Consider the following 8,927-nt stretch of genomic DNA (forward strand, 5'->3'; position numbering starts at 1 on the left):
GAAGACATGAGCCCACATTTCTGGTGCAGGTTGCTGATACCAGAGGGAGCTATACAGACTTATTCCAAAAGAACTGTGGTTATGTGCTTTCTCTAGGTCTGTAACTCCTTAAAGGATCAGCTCAAGAGCCTGCCTTTGTTTCATATGCCTTGGAGCTTCCACAGGGTAGAAGCAGTATTCTGGGTGGCAGCCTTTGTCAAAGCATTTAAAGCCCAATGTATTACCTAGCTGCAGCTGCCTGGAACACGGGGTAAGAGTTAATAAGCAATACCCAGACAGGGAAGTCTGGGAAGAAAAAAATTTAAAAAGATATGTGGGGGGCAAAGGGCTTTGAAAAGTTCCCACATGGGGCACCTGGGTGGCCCAGCCTGTTAAGCATCCTGACTCTTGGTTTTGCCTCAGATCGTGATCTGATGGTTGTGAGAATGAAATCCACATTTGACTCCATGCTTAGTGTGGAATCTGTTTGAGATTTCTCTCCATATCCCTCTGTCCCTTCTGCTCATGCTCGCTCTCTCTCTCTCTTTCTAAAATCAGTCCGAAGAAAGAAACAAGCAAACAAACAAACAAAGAAAAGATCCTGAGTAAACAGAGGGAACTAGAAGACCACGTGCATATCTGGGAACAAACACATGCTTGCCAAGTATGAGAGAACACCATAAGCTATTAACTCTGGCTCACCTTTGAGTACCATATAGAAAGTGAAGATGAAAGTAGAGTTCTAAATAGCCTGCCTAAGTAATGTCCTAACAGAGAGTGTTGGCTATGAGGTTTGAAGTGGTTTCCATGTATTTATGGAAGTAAAAAATAAGTTGAAATTGAAAAGATGGAAAAACATACTTCATATAAATAAGCAAAACAGACATCAAAATTGTTACAATGCATAGAAGAACTTACATATTGATAAAAGGATTAATATAAAACAACTGTAACATATGCATCAAACAACAGGCTCCAAAAACAAATAAGCAAAAACCAATAGAATGAGAGAAATACACAATTCTGCAAAAATAGTTGAACATATCAATAACTGACTTCCAATAATGCATAGAACCATCAGGAAGAACATAAACACAAAAATAAGAGAACGTGAACAGCATTATAAAACAACTGAACCGAGAACCTGGGTGGCTCAGTGGGTTAAGCCTCTGCCTTCAGCTCAGGTCATGATCTCAGGGTCCTGGGCTCGAGGCCTACATCGGGCTCTCTGCTCAGCAAGGAGCCTGCTTCCCCCTCTCTCTCCGCCTGCCTCTCTGCCTACTTGTGATCTCTCTGTCAAATAAATAAAATCTTTAAAAAACAAACAAACAAACAAACAAACACCAAACAACTGAACCGTATGTGCTATGGTGTGTGCTGTGAAGTGTATAAGCCTGACAATTCACAGCCCTGTACCCCTAGAGCTAATAATGCATTATATGTTAATTAAAAAAGTGAAATCAAAAACAAAAGCAAACAAACAAAAAAACAACTAAACCTAACAGACATCTACCTATCAACAGCAGAATATATCTTCTTTTTGAGTACACATGAACAGACTCCATTTATACCATATGCTAGGATATAAAATAAGTGTCTAATAAATTTTAAAAGACTAAAATTGTACAAAGTATCTTTTCTAATTGCAATGGAATGAAACTGTACATCAGTAAGAGGAAAACTGAAAAATTCACAAATATTTGGCAATTAAAGAACATATTCTTTTTTTTTAAATTTTTTATTTTTTATAAACATATATTTTTATCCCCAGGGGTACAGGTCTGTGAATCACCAGGTTTACACACTTCACAGCACTCACCAAAGCACATACCCTCCCCAATGCCTATAATCCCACCCCCTTCTCCCAACCGCCCTCCCCACAGCAACCCTCAGTTTGTTTTGTGAAGATTAAGAGTCACTTATGGTTTGTCTCCCCCCCAGTTCCATCTTGTTTCATTGATTCTTCTTCAACAACAAACAGGCAAAAAAGAAACAGCACGTGAAACATTAGAAAAGAGTATTTTCTTTCAGACAAAAGAAAATGAGAATACAACATACCAAGATTTATAGGATACAATGAAGGATGCATTCAGATGGAAATGTATACCTTTAAACACCTATAATAAAAAAAGAAAATTCTGAAATCAATAATCCAATTTTACACCTTGAAAATACAGAAATAGAAGAAAACACTAAGCTGAAAGCTTACAGAATGGAGGAAATATCAAAAATTAGAGGGAAGAAAAATGAAATAGAGAATAGAAAAACAACAAAAGGAGTAAAACAAAAGTTGGTTCTTTGAAAAAAATCTACAAAACTGACAAACCTTTAGATAGACCTGACCAAGACAAAAAAGAGGACTGAAACGACTAAAATCAGAAACAAAAGGATTACATCATTACCAACCTGACAGAGATGAAATGCATAAGAGAATAATATTAATCACTTGTACACCAAGAGATTAGATAACCTAGAGGAAATAGACACATTCCTTAAAAAAACAAAATACAAATGAAGACTGACTCAAAAACAGAAAACTGGGACAGACCTATAATCAGTAAAGACACTGAATTATTAATCAAAAACAAACAAACAAACAAGCAGACCCCCAAACAAAAACAAAAAACTTCGAAGCATGACAGCTTGATAACTCCACAGATCTGCTCTCCACTGAAAATTACAAAACTACAACCATTTATTGTAGTTCCTGGAAATGGTCCTGGGGACAGAGGGCAAATGAGGAAAGATTTACTCAAGAAAATCTACAAGGGATTTTAAGACAAGTGAGAGTCTATGATGTTAGTACCAGGACTCCCCTGGTCCCTTCGCCCTAGCTCAGAAAGTGTCAACTCCACATTAGACTGGTACAGCCGAGAACAGGGCTCCCTCTTTCCCCTGTGGGCTCAGGAGTCTATCTTATTGGGAAGGTCAGGATATCAACATTTCTCATCCTGCCTCCAGGTACCTATTGCTGAAGGTAAAGTACTAGGTAAGTGCCACCAAGTATATGGGGGGAGGGAAGGCTCTCTTTTTCCATACAACCTACAGTGATGGGATGTAGGCTTTAACTTTCCCATAAAGCTGCTGGGGCACTGACTGCTATTATTCTAGCTTCTAAGGTGAGAATTCCACACTGGGAGACCCAACCCAAGTAGACATGTGTATACTATTCCCTTCATTACACAAACAGCTCAGATCCTCCAGCAGAGATATAACTGGAAGAGAAATGCATCATTGTCCCCACTGTATACTTGAGACCTGATCTGGAGATACTGCCTGTGAGATGAAGGGAGCCATAAAACATACAGATTCAAATGTCTTCTCTGAGAAATACTTCATTTGCAAGCAAATGGACAAACGTGCAATGAAAAACAGTGGAGGCCCTGGTGGAAAGGCAACTGAGAGGAGTCTGGAGAAATCACTGGACATAAAGACTAAACCATAGGTTGGTTGGTTGGCTGGTTTGCCAGACTGAACAAAAAAGAGAGATAATAGAAGTAACCTACCTGGAGTCAGAACAAGCTTCAAACACTGATTTAAGAAACTATCCCTCCAAAGGAGCTCAAATTTGATTAATCTGTAGAGCAATTAAAGCCAGAGGCACTGTTGAAAACAAGATTGTAATTAGCACTATATTAGGAGACCTTAAAAGTTACATGCAGTCACGATGATATAGTCTAAAAGAGCCCTGCTCAAACTACTGTCATCCCAGAGTAACTGTAGGAACACTCAAGGTTGTGCCCCTTTAGGAGAAACATCTGAAGGAAGGAGGTGGTGGTGGTGGTGGTGTGTGTGTGTGTAAGGGAAAGTGGGGATAGAAGAAGAGGAATGTAGACTCTGTTAAATTAACCCAGCCAGTCATCAAATAAACAAACAAGTGAGATATAGTAACAGGCACTAGAAAGGAAAAACCAGCTCCAAGAATTTATACATTGTATAAAAAGTCTAGTTTTCAACCAATATTTTGAGACATGCTAAGAAATAAGAAAGTATGGCTCACATAACAGGATAAAAAAGGAGATGAAACTATGGTTCCAAGAAGATGTTGAATTTAACAGACAAAATCTTCAAAGTAGCTACTATAAATATGCCCAAAGAACAAAAGGAAACTGATAGTAAAGAACATCAATAAAGAGTCTCAAGTTATATACACAGAAAAAGGAAATTCTGGAGTTGAAAAATACTATAACTAAAATTAAAATTTCACATAAAGGGCTATGTTCATATAAAGCAGATACATACTTGGAGAAAAATTATTACACTTACTGAGAAATCAATAGAGATTATACAATCTAGAGATAAAAGAATGAAGAAAGAAAGAGGAATAGAGACAGAGAAATCTAGGACATTATTAAGCACATTGACATAAAAAGGAAATATGAGACAAAAAGGAGAAAAAATATTTGAAGAAATGACTAAAAACTTCTCAAATTTACTGAAAACAATGATATACGCACATTTAGGAAGCATTTTTATTAATTTTTCAACTAAAAACTGTAAATCATTCTTCAACTGTGAAATACTAACATATTTATGCTTAAAGTTTTCTGAACTGCATCATGAAGTTACAACTGAAAATAGTCTGAAATTGCCCAAGCAATTTTATATACATGATGACTATGATTACAAAATAAAGGAGATCAGTTAATATGTAACTTAATATATCATGTTCAAATAGTTTTGCTAAGACTTATCACAGAAATAAGAATAACTAGACTAATAAATGTTTATAAAAATGATAATAATACATGTATCATATATTTCTTAAATCTCTTGAATTAAGCATTTAATGACTTCATGACAGAACAATAAGTATTTACTATATGCTTAGATATGTATCATGCACTCTAATGTACCTTTAACTGCAAAGAAGTAACATATAGTCTCTACTCTGGAGAAGACCGTAATATTGTAGGAGAAACAGATACACGGTAGCATACTTCTGCTATGATAATGTGACAGAGGAATGTACACAGTAATAATGAACACTTTCAGGACAAGAAGGATATCCTGAAGATAGTCCCTGAGCTGGATTCTGGAAGAAGCAAATAAATGACAGGAAGACCACAAACTACAGCACAGATTTTAATAGCAAGTGTTCTATGCTGAGACCAGCTTGGATCACGGTTTTGTCATGGATTCTTGAATCTTACACTCACCGGTCCTTTCCTTTCTGTATTAAAGGAATTTTAAAATTTCTTTAGATTCCTTCATTTGTAAAATGTGGATGGGTAAGTGCATGCTTACACTTTGCACAAACTGAATACCAGAATACACATATAATAATGAAAACTTCACAAGTGACATTTGAGGGTAAATGGTGGTAAGGATGAATAATAACCAAAACAAGTAATTAATGTATATAAAAAGGCAACTTAAATTCTGCTGTTAAGTAGAAAACTTGACATAAAAAATAAAATCTGTTTATAGGCATCTATCTAGAGCTGCTCAAGCAATCAGGACAGGGGATCCCAAAATTCCAGAATGTAAAAGACATCAGGATAAATGGAATAAAAAGTGTTCTAAGGTTCTAGCATTCTTGGAGAAATGGTAAGTTTAAGTACTGATATTAGCTGTAATAAGTAAATGAAGCATACTATAATCATTAGGGTAACCACTAAAAGAGAAGTGAGATAGCTTAACTATAAATATGATAAACAAGGGGGCCTGGGTGGTGCAGTGGGTTAGGTTTCAGACTTGGTTTCGGCTCAGGTTGTGATCTCAGGGTTGTGAGATCAAGCCCTGAGTCAAGTCCTGCCCACCCTGGTCAGGTTCTGTGCTCAGCATGGAGTCTTTTCTCTCCCTCTCCTTCTGCCCCTCCAACTCGTGTGCACGTATGCTCATTCTCTCTCTCCCCCAAAATAAGTAAATCTTTAAAAAATATGTGATAAACAACAAAAAAGGAAAAAAATACAAAAGTGAAATAGCAAGATGATAGATAATATAAATAACTATATTTATATATATATACTAAATATATAATGTAAATATATTACATTTACATATAAGTATGTTAACTATGCCAGTTATCAGACTGGATTAAATATACTCAAAGACATTACTAAGTTCAATGTCAGATCTTGGAATGGTAAAAAGGCAGTAGTGGGAATACTGGCAAAAACCTGATTCAAGTCTACAGTTAGTTAACCGTATGTTATACAAACGGTAATTTCTTTTTTTTTAAATTTAATGTTGTTTTATTCAATAATAACAAAGCATTTACATTTAATTGCTGTTTAACATGAAACTTAATATGGTGTTTACATGATAGGAAACTATGTGAGGAAAGAATAAATTGCCACTGTTTGTTGTTTGCAGAAGACAAAATATGAGGGTAAGAAAGTTTTTAATTAAAAGGATGGGAAAATGTATACTTTTTTGCAAATCCTATCCAAAACAAAGCAGGTATAGCTACACTAGGATCAGACAGAACAGACTTTAAAGCAAGAAACATTAGGAAAGATAAAAAGAAAAGTAGGGGCACCTGGGTGGCTCAGTGGGTTAAGCCTTTGCCTTCAGCTCAGGTCATGGTCCCGGGGTCCTGGGATTGAGCCCCGCATGGGGCTCCCTGCTTAGTGGGGAGCCTGCTTTCCCCCTCTCTCTGCCTGCCTCTCTGCCTAGTTGTGATCTCTCTCTGTCAAATAAATTAAAAAAAAAAAAAGTGATAAAAAGAGAAAAAAGGACAATCACAAGAACATAATTTTTTCTTTTTTTAAGATTTATTTGAGAGAGAGAGAGAGAGCATGCACGTGCATGGGGGAGAGGTAAAGAGGAAGTGAAAAAGAGAGAAAGAATTTCAAGTAGACTCTGCCCTAAGCTCAGAACCTATCCAGGTCAATCTTAACACCCTGAAATCAAAACCTAAACTGGAAACCAAGAGTTGAACACTCAACCCATTGAGCCACACAAGAACATAATTCTAAATATGTCTGCATACAATAGGACTGCTTCTAAAAATTATAGCAGGAGACTAATTTCCTCAACAAGCAAAAGAACAACCTTAATGACATATATACATACATATACAGAGACAGAACACAACACCCAACAGCAAAAGAATAAAGTCATCTCAACTACACAGAATACATTTACCAAAACTAATCATATTCTTGCATGATAAAGAAAGCCTTGCAAACAAATTTCAGGTCATTGAGATCATTCAGAGTATGACTCTTAACTTTGCTCTCTTACAGCATTTTGTAGTTTTCTGTGTAGAAATTGTGAGCATCCTTAACTAGATTTATTTCTAGAAGTTGGTTTTTAAATTGTGCTATAAATGGCATCTTTTTAAGATTTTTATTTTCTGGTTATTTGTTGCTAACTTATAGGAATAAAATGAATTTTTGTCTGTTGACCTTGTGTGCAATAGCATGAAAAAAACTGCTTGTTAATTTCATTATTTTGTATACAATCATGTTATCTATGAGTGCTGACTCTTTTCTTTTCTTTTTCAATTCTTATACCTTTTATTTTTCTTGCCTTAAGGCTAGAATTCCAGTACAGTATTGAATGAAAACACTGATAATAGCCCCTTATCTCATCTCAAATTGTAGGGGTGTTGGTGTATATTTTAAGACACTTGTAAAATTAAGGAAGTTTTTTTGTTTTTTTTTTTTATTCCTAGTTGTAAAGATTTTTTTCTTCTGAAAGGGCACTTAATTCCATCAACAGCTTTTTCTGGATGTATCAAGGTGATCTATTTTTCTTTGTTAATAGGATCTATTATTACATTAATAGATTCTAATATTATTTGCCCTTGCATTCCTCAAATAAAATCCCATTGGTCATGAAATTGTAATACTTTTTATGCAGGCCTAGGTTTGATTTGCTGTTAGTTTATTTAGGGTTCTTACATATGGTGCTGATGAGAGATTTTCCTTACCTTCCTTTCTTATGATAGTGCTTGACTGGTTTTGGTATAAAAGTTAACATTGGTTTCATCAAACATACTGTGAAGTTTGTTTCTGTCTCCTATTCTGCAGAAGAGCTTATACAGTGAAGCCATCTGTGTAAGTTTTCATTGTGGGGGTGTTTGTAATAATGAATTCAATTTTAATCAAAATAGGACTATTTATGATTTTCCCTTTCATATTGTGTGTCAGTTTTGGTAAGTTATGTTTTTTTAAGTAATTTTAAGCCTGGTTTAAAAAACCCAGAACATTGGGCACCTGGTTGGCTCAGTGGGTTAAGCATCTGCCTTCGGCTCAGGTCATGTTCCCAGGGTCTTGGAATCGAGTTCCACATCAGGTTCCCTCCTCATCAGAGAGCCTAATTCTCTATCTGCCCACCTCGCTCCTCCGCTCATTCTCTTTCTCTTGCAAAAATAAATATAAATACTTAAAAAAACAAAAACAAAAACAGAACAAAGGAGATTCATACCCTCTTCCAAACTCATGTGAAAGATATAGAGCCTTCTATCAATTTCTAATTTCTAAATACCTAGATAAAATTCTGCACTTAAGATGGAACTTCAAAAACAGAACATAGCTATAGGCAGAGAACTGAGCACATTTATCTGTCTCTTACTTTCCACCATTATCAATGAGATGACAAGTTTTCACAAAAGAATAAAGACATTAGTAGGATTGGAAAATAAGGGTAATAATGGTGGATCAGAAATTCTGAAAAATTCAAGGCCCATAAATGGGAATAAATTAGCAAAGATATCAATCATATGGGAAAATTATGGAAAAATTAAGGGAGAAAAATCACAATCCAAGATAGAAGAAGTATCCACAGTTCTTTCAAAGAGGCCCAAAGATGAACCAACCTTTCACCAAATACAAAAAGCAGGAAAAGGCCAAGGCAATAATAAGGTTAATTATTTAATCACAATCCAAGATAGAAGAAGTATCCACAGTTCTTTCAAAGAGGCCCAAAGAAGAACCAACCTTTCACCAAATACAAAAAGCAGGAAAAGGCCAAGGCAATAATAAGGTTAATTATTT

The 8,927-nt window shown here is 35.6% G+C and overlaps 1 protein-coding gene across 7 annotated transcripts in view; it reads right to left on the reverse strand.

Annotated features, from left to right (window-relative positions):
• The window catches only part of SPOPL (speckle type BTB/POZ protein like), a 65,102-nt gene that overhangs the window by 32,936 nt on the left and 23,239 nt on the right, over positions 1-8,927 (reverse strand). For 2 of the 7 annotated variants that reach the window (XM_059394368.1, XM_059394365.1), the window contains one exon: positions 2,038-2,096. The exons of 4 other annotated variants lie outside the window; for them this stretch is intronic. The gene's annotated coding sequence lies outside the window, so the exon portion shown is untranslated. Of the gene's footprint in view, positions 1-2,037; positions 2,097-3,485; positions 3,503-8,927 lie in introns of those variants that run through there. One more of the 7 variants, XM_059394367.1, reaches the window with a different exon arrangement.

Source organism: Mustela nigripes, chromosome 3 (assembly GCF_022355385.1).
Source record: "Mustela nigripes isolate SB6536 chromosome 3, MUSNIG.SB6536, whole genome shotgun sequence".
Taxonomy (NCBI): domain Eukaryota; kingdom Metazoa; phylum Chordata; class Mammalia; order Carnivora; family Mustelidae; genus Mustela; species Mustela nigripes.